Source organism: Euleptes europaea, chromosome 16 (genome assembly GCF_029931775.1).
Source record: "Euleptes europaea isolate rEulEur1 chromosome 16, rEulEur1.hap1, whole genome shotgun sequence".
Taxonomy (NCBI): domain Eukaryota; kingdom Metazoa; phylum Chordata; class Lepidosauria; order Squamata; family Sphaerodactylidae; genus Euleptes; species Euleptes europaea.
Window position 1 is genome coordinate 43,685,555 of NC_079327.1, and position 12,782 is coordinate 43,698,336.

Below are 12,782 nucleotides of genomic sequence, written 5' to 3' on the forward strand. Positions count from 1 at the left end.
TGAAGTGGTTTTGCTGCTACTAAGCATTGACTCAGAATACAATGTCCAAGGTGACCAATATGGGGGCCTGAGGGTGATGGTTTACACAACCACGTTTGCATGATAAAGGTTTGACTAAAGGATCCCATGGTGAATCTGAGCATGTTCTGATGCAGGCACATAACTTTTTAGATTATGCCCCAATTTGGGAGAATTTAGCTGTCCACTCACCCACCTACACGCTTCTTACAGCAGAAGACAATACAAAGCATATAGGGGCATCCAGACTAGGCATGACATGGACTTTATAAGGTTTCTGTGCGATGTCACTGTAACAATTTAAGACTCTCATGTTATCCATATCCTGCCTTCCATCTGACTAAAACCAACTAGTATGCTTGGCTGTTTTTTCAAATGATCACAACAGCCCATTCTGGTTCAAAATGGAAACATACAAATGGAACACACAGTGTTATACACTTCTCCACATAATTTGGAATGATAAATGAACACATGAACACATGAAGCTGCCTTATACTGAATCAGACCCTTGGTCCATCAAAGTCAGTATTGTCTACTCAGACCGGCAGCTGCTCTCCAGGGTCTCAGGCAGTGGTGTTTCACATCACCTACCCGCCTAGTCCCTTTAACTGGAGATGCCGGGGATTGAACCTGGGACCTTCTGCATGCCAAGCAGATGCTCTGCCACTGAGCCACGGCCCCTCCCTAAATATACTGTCCTGTCAAATGGTTCTTAATTAACAGGCAGGCATTTTAAAATGGCTTGTTTGGAGCAAATGAGGGCTCCATCAACTAAATGAGTGAAGCTTAAGCCCAATGTTATCTGTAAATTGCAAGATACTAATGCTGTGTTTGACATCAGCACTGACTCAAACCTATTTCTGGCATTTGTCACTTCTACCTTAGTGTTCAGCTATTATGCTGAAACCAACAAGTCAACACAGCAAGACTTATCCTTGTTGTCTGTCAGCTTGAGACAAAAGTCTGAAGACAAGTTCACTGCTTTAGATAGCCTAGTATGACAAGCATAATAGGGTCTTCTACACCATGCCTGAAGGAGAGCTGTTTTAAAATTCTGGAAAAAGTGGTGAAAGGCTTGGCATGGGCAAACAACCAGAAACAATGCAGGCAAGGGGGAAATACTGTTGGTTGGAGGTGCAGAATGTTACTGTGCATGGTTTGTACAAGTGTCAGCATGGTTTGTACAAGTGTCTTGTGAATGAGACCATTTTCCAAACTGAACTCAAGAGGTACACAAAACAGCCAAGTACAGTAAAGGGAATTATCTCCTGTCATCATTTCCCAACTCAGTAGCTGGGACAGGTTTTAACACCTGGCTGGATACAGTAAATTATTGAGCTGGACTAAGACCACCATATTCTATCTTAGGGATCCAGGACCAAATGGCAGGGCTCCAATGCAAGGCTGGAACAAAAACTGAGGTGGGAATTCAGCTGAATAATCAGAAAAGTTTATTGAGAACAACCCATGTACAATCATGCAGACCAAGCAATATTCATATATGTTATAGTACTAAAATAATAAGGAACACACAGATAATCCTAACACACAATATTTACTAGCTCTGTGCAGCATGAATGAGAATTGAATACTGAAAAGAAGGAACAGAGAGAAGGGAAAGCAATATTTGCGAAGGGAGATATTACCTTTCCTTTGTGGAGCAGAGGATAACATCTTCTGTGGCTTACAGCATTGAAAGATCTCAAACCTACACAAGCCTCAAAGGTTTGGAATTCCAGGAGATATAGTTTGGCAAGGAAGGCAAGTGGGAATGTGGGCAATGATTCAGGCAATAGAGACAACAGAAGTCCAGAGAGGAGAGGATGTGGAACAGGACTTATTTTTGAAAAGTCTTGGCAAACAGGTGAGGTGCCAGAAGACTGGAGGTGGCAAATGTTGTCCCCATCTTCAAGAAGGGGAAAAAGGAGGATCCAGTAACTACTGACCCATCAGCTTGACTTCTATACCAGGAAAAGTGTTCGAACAAATCATCAAACAGTCCGTCCTTGAGCATTTAGAAAGGATGGATCTGATCACTAAGAGACAGCACGGGTTTCTCAAGAATGTCAGACTAATCTTATCTCCTTTTTTGAGAAAGTTACTACCTTGCTGGATCAGGGGAATGCTGTAGACATAGTTTATCTAGATTTCAGTAAGGCTTTTGATAAAGTTCCACATAGAATTCTAGTTGACAAATTGGGAAAATGTGGTTTAGATCCCACTATTGTTAGGTGGATCTGCAACTGGTTGACAGATCGCACCTAAAGAGTGCTAGTTAATGGTTCCTCATCCACTTGGAGTGACTAGTGGAGTGTTTCAGGGATCTGTGCTGGGCCCTGTGTTGTTCAACATATTTATAAATGATCTGGATGAAGGAGGGGATGCTTATTAAATTTGCAGATGATACTAAATTGGGAGGGGTAGCAAATATGGTAGAAGACAGAGCCAAGATACAGGATGATCTTGACAGGCTGGAGAATTGGGCTAGAACTAATAAAATGCACTTCAACAAAGACAAATGTAAAGTTCTGCATCTAGGTAGGAAAAATCAAATGCATAATTATAGGATGGGGAGGCTTGTCTGAGCAGTGGTGTGTGTGAAAAGGATCTTGGGGTCTTAGTAGACCAAACACTGAACTTGAGTCAGCAGTGTGATGTAGTAGCTAAAAAGGCAAATGCGGTCTTGGGCTGCATTAACAGAAGTATAGTGTCCAGATCACGTGAAGTGATGGTATCGCTTTACTCTGCTCTGATTAGACCTCACCTAAAGTATTGTGTTCAGTTTTGGGCACCACAATTTAAGAAAGATGTAGACAAGCTGGAACGTGTCCAGAGGAGGGCAACAAAGATGGTGAGGGGTCTGAAGACCAAGTCCTATGAGGAAAGGTTGAAGGAGCTGGGGTTTAGCCTGAAGAGGAGAAGGCTGAGAGGGGATATGATAACTATCTTCAAGTACTTGAGGGGCTGTCATATAGAGGAAGGTGCCGAGTTGTTTTCTGTTGCCCAAGAAGGTCGGACCAGAACCAATGGGTTGAAATTAAATAAAAAGAGATTGCGTCTAGACATTAGGAAGAATTTTCTAACAGTTAGAGCGGTTCCTCAGTGGAACAGGCTTCCTCGGGAGGTGGTAAGTGTTCCTTCCCTGGAGGTTTTTAAGCAGAGGCTAGATGGCCATCTGTCAGCAATGCTGATTCTGTGACCTTAGGCAGATGATGAGAGGGAGAGCATCTTGGCCATCTTCTGGTCACTGGGGGTTTGAGGGGGGGAGGTAGTTGTGAATTTCCTGCATTGTGCAGGGCGTTGGACTAGATGACCCTGGTGGTCCCTTCCAACTCTATGATCCTATGATTCTATGACTTGAAGGGAAAGTTAATTTAGGGTACACAAACAAGTTCTGGAGCTGAACATAATTTGGGAGTCTGAGACACAGCTCTTGTTACACAGGCCAGAGAATAACAGAAACAAAAGTTTGATTGGCTCAAGTGGGGGCAAGTAAGCTTCTGGATTGGGTTGGAGGGGAGAAGCATTGGAGGTGGGGAGTGGTGTCTCTGAGATGAGCTTTTGAGGCTTTCTGAAGGACAGCAGGAAAAAATTGCCTTGCAATACCTTCATTCAGCTGCAGGCTGAGATCATTAAAGGCCTTCTTCTAGGAGAGATAACAGGGTATTCTGCTCAATAGATCAAAAATGTTTTGAATAATAGTTACAGATCTGACTGCATCCAGTTGAGTAATTTCTCTCCACATCACTGTTTTGTGCCAGGACTACACCTTTCCGCAGCTGAGCTCACTGGCCATTGTAGCTCATAAATTTATTTTAATCTCACAAAGGGGTCTGCTACTACCTGTTTTCCTGCTCAGTTTGCCCCCTTTTATTCTGCGAACACTCTCTGGAACAATTTTCAGACAGAGTTTGTGGGGCAGGTATGCTGGTTACAAACCAAAGGGGTAGAGACTAAAGCCAATAAAACGGAGACAGATTGATAATGAGCCCAGTCGTTTGCAGTTAGTTTGGGATGAGGTCACAGGGATCAAACTGACCATCTCGGTCTACTTCTAGATCCAGTTCTAATGAGATGTAGAGTTTGGAGGGCAGGAGTATATTTTATCAGCTCAGGTTGGTTTGCCATCTGTAGCCTTTCTGGGAAGGACAGTTTTATCTGGAGGAATTCATGCCTTGGTAACATTCAGATATGATTATCATAATGAGTTCTAAATGAGACTGACTTTGAAGAATGAACAAAAATTTTTAATGGGTGCGAAATGTGGCTGCAAGGATTCTAACTATGTTCCTCAATAATGGCAGTACATCAACAGTGTTACATCAACTGTATTAGTTGCCTATTTGCTAGATTCAGGTACAGTAGATCTGACAAAGGCAGCTTTGACTCTTAAAAGCTTATACCCCCAAAAAGCTTGTTGGTCTCTAAGGTGCTGGTGGACTTGAATCTAGATGTTCTACTGCAGACCAACATGGCTGCACTCTGAAACTAGCTGTCGATTTGTCTCCTGAGCCAAGTGAAGCATTGGTACAAGCTCTAAATAGGTTAGGACTGGGGTACTTCAGAGACACCAGTGCCTAGTTTTGCATGTCCATGTTCAATGAAATTTGATTTGTGGGCACTCATTACAGGACTTCTGCAATGACTGCAACTGCAACTCTCCAACGTTTGAACTCCCTTGCCCCTTTATTTCTCATCTTCTGGAAAACGGGGGGTATTTTGGAACACATGTAGGAGTAGGGTTCCCAGTTGCTCTCTAGTGGCACGCAATCTCCCAACAATTCCTGCCGCTGCCCACCAACGCTCACCTGTTTGGCGAGCGGAGGCAGGCTGGCCAAAAGGGGAGAGCAATCAGCACATACACAACAATGTCACTTCCAGCGCGATGCGGAAGTGCCGGCATCGCACTGGGGGATGCTCTATAACTCTCCCCAAAATTCTATGGAAACCATAGTGTTTGGGGGGCAAGTGCTAGAACAACCCCCTGGTACAATGCCGGCGCTTCCGCATCACGCTGGAAGTGACATCATCACGCATGCCCCACTTGCCACCCCCTGTACCCGCCCACCAAGATCTCCCGCCGGTTGCCAGGAGGGGCTTGGCAACCTTATGTAAGAGACATGTTGAATTGATCTCCTGACATAGTGTTGAAGTTGTTTTTATTTATACTTTTGCTGTTGACTGTGGGTTTTATTACTTTTCACTATTTTATTGCTCATTTTATGACTTGTCTTTTGAGCTGCTCTACTTGTTTAGAATTTTAGTAAACCACCTCAGTGCTATTTTAGCAGACAGGTAGATTAGTAATAATCTAATTAAAATAAATAATGAACTCTATAGGAATGTTTTTCTAATAAATTCCGTTTCTGGCATACGACTTCAGAAATAATTGCTCCAGAAGCACTAAATTATTATAATCACTGTTGAATTTTGGAATTCACTGCCATTGTACTTATATTTTACATTACAAAGTTACTTTCCCTTGGACTCTTACATAGCTCTTGCACACAGAGTTGTTAATCTAGTGAAAAGGAATAATTAGACCCAAACAATCACATTGGAAACAGATATTTCAGAGGTAAATCCTACTGTAATGCTTAATACAGTCCGATTTTTGGAAACTGATGGAAAGTTTTGACTTCACAGCATTTAAAAGTGTGTACCCCAAGCCCACACAGTACTGCAGGGTCTCATGACAGTAAACAGCATCATCTTCCTTCAGTATTTACAAAGCCTCTTGATGTGTAGTTGTGTCTACACAGCCTCCCTCCATCTTTGATATAATATGGCTTGTGATCCAAACCTAGGTCGCATCAAGTCTACTCTGTCTCTTTCTGTTTCACCTTACATCATACCCTCCCTATTTACACACAGGACTCCTCCTCTTTGCACTATTTTCTCGTGGACAGAGTCGCCCCCCCCCCCACATTTTGATGCCTTAATTTTTTTAATGTTCTTTACAGCTTCAAGAGCCTTCCAAAGGAGAACTACCGTATTCATCCATCCTACACGCCATTGACTAGCGCTCTTTTACTCCTCCGCTCTGCAGATCTCACAGACTTATTCTGTCCCTCCCATCTACCCCCATAAACTCCCAAATAAAATTTCCATTTCCCCCCTCTACTTCCTCCCTCATATACGCTCAACCCCTTTCAGTCTTGCTCATATGCTCACAACTGACCTCAAGCCTAACTACCATCTCCATGACATCTTCTAGCCTTTATATTCTCCCATCGTGGCTGCCCCCACCCTCATTTTGTAACTCTTCTATGTTTGTCCAAGGGGCAAAAATGCACCGTCGCTTTAGCTTCCTTTCTTCCCTGTTCCAGCCAGGATTCAGCCAGGATCGAACGCACGTTCGTGCGTTCGATCCTGGCTGAATCCTGGCTGGAACAGGGAAGAAAGGAGGCTAAAGCGACCATGCGTTTTCGCCCAAGGTCTCCTTCAGCATAGCCTGGTGTTTCTGTAACCCAGTAGCCTAGGACTGGGGGAAAGATGCAGAGACAGACAAAGAGGGTCTTTTGTACACGATGGCTGCCACATAAACATTCTCGAAGGGGGCTTTCCAACTCAATTCCATTCAGCATAGAAATTAATGGAATAGATTCAGCATGCATATTTGCATACTGTGAAAGCATGAACTTTTTTTCTGAAGAGAGAAAACAGGAATCGCTTGTTAAACAGCCCCACTCTGCCAAGGTCCAATGATCATTGTTAATACTGCCATGCCAATGGTTAGGGCTGCGCATAAGACACAGGAGGCAGGCACAGAAACTAGTTTTTAAAACAGGATCACAGCAAGGTTTCACTTATTTCCCACTCACAGAAACATAGAGCTGGAAGGGAACCCAAGGATCATCTAGTCCAACCCCCTGCACAATGTAGGAAATTCAGATACCTCACCCCCACTCCCCCAATGAACTCAAGAACCAGAGAAAAGGGGGAAAAACCTTCAGGATCCCTAGGCCAATCTGGCCAGGAAGAAAATTCCTTCCTTACCCCAAAGTGGCAATCAGCATTACCCCGGGCATAAAGAAAGGTCCACTCATATTTTCCTATGTTTCCCAACTGGTATTTTGCCAGAGAAAGCAAGATTAAAGTCATTTCAGAGCACTAGAAAGCTGTAGCCTGAATGGGTAACTCAGAAAGAGCTCATATTGTTAGTTTGAAGTCTGACTTTACTTTCCTGGCCCAAGCCAATGCCTTTTTTATTCTCATTCATATGACGTTTTCCACCAAGTGTGGGGAAGATTACAACAAGGATTTCATTTTGTTTCGCAATTCTTCTCAGGTAGTTTTTATTCAAAGCCTGTCAGAGGATGCCTTCAGATTGCCCAATAAACCAAAGTTGATCAAACCATAGTTTGATCAAGCTCTTTTAGTTGTGATGTTCAAATGTACACTGTCTACTGAAGTAGAATTTGTCAGCTGGCTTGTTAATTACGATTGGTGTTAATTGTGGTTTGTGATCAAGAACCACGGTGTGCTGAATTCACATTACCATCATCGTTTGCTTGCAGGTACTTAGTTACAAGGCTGGCAGGGTAAGGAATATACCCTCCCTGATAAAAGGTGAAAGAGAGGAAACTAGCAAATAGGTTGAGGTGTATGTACAAGCCAGGATCTGTTAATTACGCCTGATAGACTAAACAGAGGAGTTTTTTTTGTGTTTTTTTTTGCACAAGCAATGGCTTATCATGACATTTGAACATGATCTCAGAACAGCAGCTCGGTTCTAGTGTAAACAATATGCTAAGTTTGCTTAATTCTTGCAGTATGCCAGTGTGTGACAATTGCACTCCAAGAGCCTAGCATGTGGGTTAAGAAACCTCTAAATGTGGCACAGGTTTGTGGGAAACCCAGTATGGATAACTGGCGCAGCAACCTGTTTATGTCATTATTTATCAGTGAATCATTATTTATCAGTGCCTAGTATTGCATGTCAAATTGGCCTCCACCCTTAGCTGCCAACTTCTTTACAAGTGATGTCCTTAACCAATCTCTTGTCAAAATCCACTTATTTCTTCACCTACTCACAGAGAGAGAGAGAGAGATTTAAACTGGTGGATGTTAAATTTAAAGAACCATCTTTTAATAGTACCAAAACATTGGGGAGTGGGGGGCGGTGGCAAAAAGAATAAAACAACCAAGAGCCACACACCTATAACTATATAAGAAGACAAACATCTGTAGCCTATACAGAGGCTGAGAGGTACTAAGCCCAGTACCAGCGCCTCTCAGCCTCTGTTTCTCTGATTTCTCATTGCTGCAAGGGATGGAGATGATACTGTCCTACCAGGATCTACCTGGCATATCACTTGCTCAGGAGTGAGCTCAACCAGCCAATTCACTATTATTTACAACTCATCTCCAGACTACAAAGATCAGTTCTCCTGGAGAAAATGGATGCTTTGGAGGGTGTACTCTATGGCATTGTACCCCACTGAAATCTTTTCCAAGCTCCATCCCCAAATCTCCAGGAGTTTCCCAGCCTGGATCTGGCAACCCTACCCAGCATACTTTTATAGATAGTACTGAAGAACAATACTGTGATTTTTGGATTTATTAATTTATTTTAGCTAAGTTGCTTCTACGAAAATGGCTGTGACCTCTGAGCATATTATTGATAGGTGGGAAGAACAGATTCTAGAGCAGATATATGGGAAGTTTTTTTTCACAAGTGCTAGTTGTGCAAGAGACACAAATATTAAATTCAGAAATTCTAGTTTACCATAATTTTAAAGTGCTTTATATTCTGCAGTTGGTTGGTTTAGACTGTGAAGATCCTTCTTCCACTAACCTTCCTAGGAAAGGTCTGGAAGTTCACAGTTGTGTGTATATTGTTGCAAAATATCAATCCTATCATCACTTACGGCAGAACTTGAAGTCTTCCCCCCATAACAAAATTAAAAGGGATGACATGGGTCAGGGCTATCACATGGCTGACTGTAAATCAGAAACATAACATGGACACCAACACTGGCAAAAAAGACACTGGTTACTCTCCCCCTCTTTCACAGCCCAGGGGCAGCAACGAGCACAACATACAATGACTACTAGTGGTTCCACTAGTGAAGTTTATAAAAAACATTTAGACCTGATATTTTAGTCAGGGACATTTCTTACATTACGTTTAGAAAATATGATTGTATGGAAGTAAAACTGGAAATCAGAAACACAGACATCTGTTTCTAATAAAAGGCATGTAGGAAAATGATCTAGAGGTCAGTATCATTCCACAGATATGGATGTGTTTGTCCCTCTTCCCAAGTTACATCTTCAAACGCATTAAAGCACTGGGGGGGGGGGGGTAAATAAGCACAGATTTGCAACTCTCTAATCCCTTTTGATCTCTCCTGGTCTTTAAAATATATTTGGAAGAAGATCAAGAAGATCCTTTGCAATAGAGACAAGACTTTCTTTAGCCTAGCAAGAAAACCAGAATATAAAAGAGATGACTTGTGTTTGTGAATGTTGAGTCTGTATTTTTTTTTAAAGAACCTTTGAAAGCAAATAATTTAAAAGTCCTGAATTACCAATTGTGACAAACATTTTATCATCAGAATCATATGTATAAAACCACTTCAGAGCTATTCATGTCTGGAATTGCATACTGTGAGAGAAAAAAGTATTTGATCCCCTGCTAAATTTGCCTGTTTGCCCTCTGACGAAGAAATGACCAGTCCATAATTTTAATGGTAGGTTTATTGTAGCTGTGAGAGACAGAATAACAACAGGAAAAACCCCAGAAACCCAGAAGACAAAAGTCAGAGATTGATGTGCATTATAATGAGTGAAATAAGTATTTGATCCCCTATCAACCAGCCAGATTACAGTTAGGGTTAGGGTTCTGAGTCGACAGAAGCAATCAATCCATCAAATTCCAAACTAGCCACCATGACCAAGACCAAAGAGCTGTCCAAGGATGTCAGGGACAAGATTGTAGACCTGCACAAGGCTGGACTGGGCTACAAGACTATTGCCAAGCAGCTTGGTGAGAAGGTGACAACCCTAACCCTAACCCTAACTGTCAACCTCCCTCGGTCTGGGGCTCCATGCAAGATCTCATCTCGTGGAGTTGCAATGATCATGAGAACGGTGATGAAGCAGCCCAGAACTACACGGGGGGAACTTGTCAATGATCTCAGGGCAGCTGGAACCATAGTCACCATGAAAACAGTTGGTAATACACTATGCCGTGAAGGACTGAGATCTTGCAGAGCCCCCAAGGTCCCCTTGCTCAAGACAGCACATGTACAGGCCCGTCTGCAGTTTGCCAATGCACATCTGAATGACCCAGAGGAGAACTGGGTGAAAGTGTTGTGGTCACATGTGACCAAAATCGAGCTCTTTGGCATCAACTCAACTCGCCGTGTTTGGAGGAGGAGGAATGCTGCCTACCACCCCAAGAACACCATCCCCACCGTCAAACATGGAGGGGGACATATTATGCTTTGGGGGTGTTTTTCTGCTAAGGGGACAGGACACCTTCACCGCATCGAAGGGACGATGGACAGGACCATGTATCATCAAATCTTGGGTGAGCACCTCCTTCCCTCAGCCAGGGCATTGAAAATGGGTCGAGGATGGGTATTCCAGCATGGCAATGACCCAAAACACACGACCAAGGCAAAAAAGGAGTGGCTCAAGAAGAAGCACATTAAGGTCCTGGAGTGGCCTAGCCAGTCTCCAGACCTTAATCCCATCGAAAATCTGTGGAGGGAGCTGAAGGTTCGAGTAGCTACACATCAGCCTCGAAATCTTACTGACTTGGAGAGGATCTGCAAAGAGGAGTGGGACAAAATACCTCCTGAGATGTGTGCAAACCTGGTGGCCACCTACAAGAAACGTCTGACCTCTGTAATTGCCAACAAGGGTTTTGCCACCAAGTACTAAGTCATCTTTTTCAAAGGGATCAAATACTTATTTCACTCATTATAATGCACATCAATCTCTGACTTTTGTCTTCTGGGTTTCTGGGGTTTTTCCTGTTGTTATTCTGTCTCTCACAGCTACAATAAACCTACCATTAAAATTATGGACTGGTCATTTCTTCGTCAGAGGGCAAGCGGGCAGGGGATCAAATACTTTTCCCCCTCACTGTAGTATTTGCCCACTGACTTTGTACTCAAAGGCAAAACAAAGACGATTCTAGAAGTCAACTTACGATAGGTATCAGTGAAAGACAGTAGTTCACAACAGACTACAGTCTGTAGGGGTGATCTGCATAGAATGATACAACTGGTTGGCAAAATGCTCACCACTCTGCAGTCAGTAGTCTCTCTTGTGCACCAAATCTGATGTAAAGGTGTGAACTAGATAAGAATCAGGGTCAACCCCCACGCTTGTTCTGTGGCACAGGATGAAGGGGGCAGTCACAATTCTCCCACCATACAGGAACTAACCAACTAACCAACATGAAAAATCTCCACAGAAGGTGATTTCTAATCAGGAAGGCAAAACAGCCATATTCCAGAGAGAGCAAATTACCAGTCCTCCTTATGCAGCATTAGTCCAACACACACAACCTGGATGATACAGAAATGCAAAACTAGTCCCTCCCATCACATCTTTTCTGATCACTTCCTGCAGAACCTTTTATAAGATAAACTTCAGTAGCACAGGAAGTGGATCGTCTAGGGCAGGGGTCTGCAAACTGCGGCTCCCGAGCTGCATGCAGCTCTTTGGCCCGTTGAGTGCGGCTCTCCGAACTTGGTTCGGAGCCCCTGCTCTCGCGCCCGCTCGCGCCGGCAGCCAGGATGCGGAGCCAGGTGCCTGAGAGAGAGAGAGAGAGAGAGAGAGAGAGAGAGAGAGAGAGAGAGAGAGAGAGAGAGCAGGTGAGCGGGCTCGCTGTCTCTCCCCCCCCCCCGCCATGGAGAATGGCCAGGTCCCCCTTTCCCTTGCCCTCAATGGTTGGGAGGCTAAAGCCTCCCCTCCCCTCAAGCCGTGCGATTGCTGGGCGGGCAGCTAGGTGGTTCCTGCCCCCCCTGCCCACCTATCAGCTGTTGGGCGGGGCGGGCTTCCATTGGTAGACCTGGCCTCCGGCTGAAGCCATGTCTACCCACTGGCTTTCTTGGCGGTAGACCTGGACTCAGAGGAGGGGGGAAAGTCCCCCTTCAGAGGCCAGGTTTACCAATTGGCTTCTATGGGCCTCCGGAGGCCAGGTCTACTGCCAAGAAAGCCAATGGGTAGACCTGGCCTCCCAATGGGACTCAGCCGGAGGCCAGGTCTACCAATAGGCTTTTATGGCGGTAGACCAGGCCTCCAGACGAGGACTCCAGACGGGGAGGGGGAAATGGCAGGGACTTACAATTTAATTTTTATCAATAAATAAGATCACTATTAAATATGATATCAAGTTTTATTCAGTGTACCTATAGTTTAATTAAGACTTAAAACTTTAATTAAAGTTTATTAAGTTAATAAACAGTGTACCTACCTAGATAGTTTAAGTTTAAGAAATTTGGCTCTCAAAAGAAATCTCAATCGTTGTACTGTTGATATTTGGCTCTTTTGACTAATGAGTTTGCTGACCCCTGATTTAGAGAAAGTTAAGAGCGCCACTATTTATATTGTACATGATATACATTATTCAATAGGTTTAGCTCTCTTTTAGCAAGGACCTGGTCCCATATTTTAAAAATGCATTCAAAAGGTGCTGAAAACCACTTTTACAGGACATTTCTGTTTCAGTGTCAATATGATGCTACTACCACTGAACCAATGTGAACTCTTTCAGTTCAAGAATTTAGGAATGAGAA

At 43.6% G+C, this 12,782-nt stretch overlaps 1 protein-coding gene across 4 annotated transcripts in view; it reads right to left on the reverse strand.

The window, feature by feature from the left end:
- Positions 1-12,782, reverse strand: part of GPM6B (glycoprotein M6B) — a 150,023-nt gene that overhangs the window by 33,260 nt on the left and 103,981 nt on the right. The window lies entirely within an intron of this gene.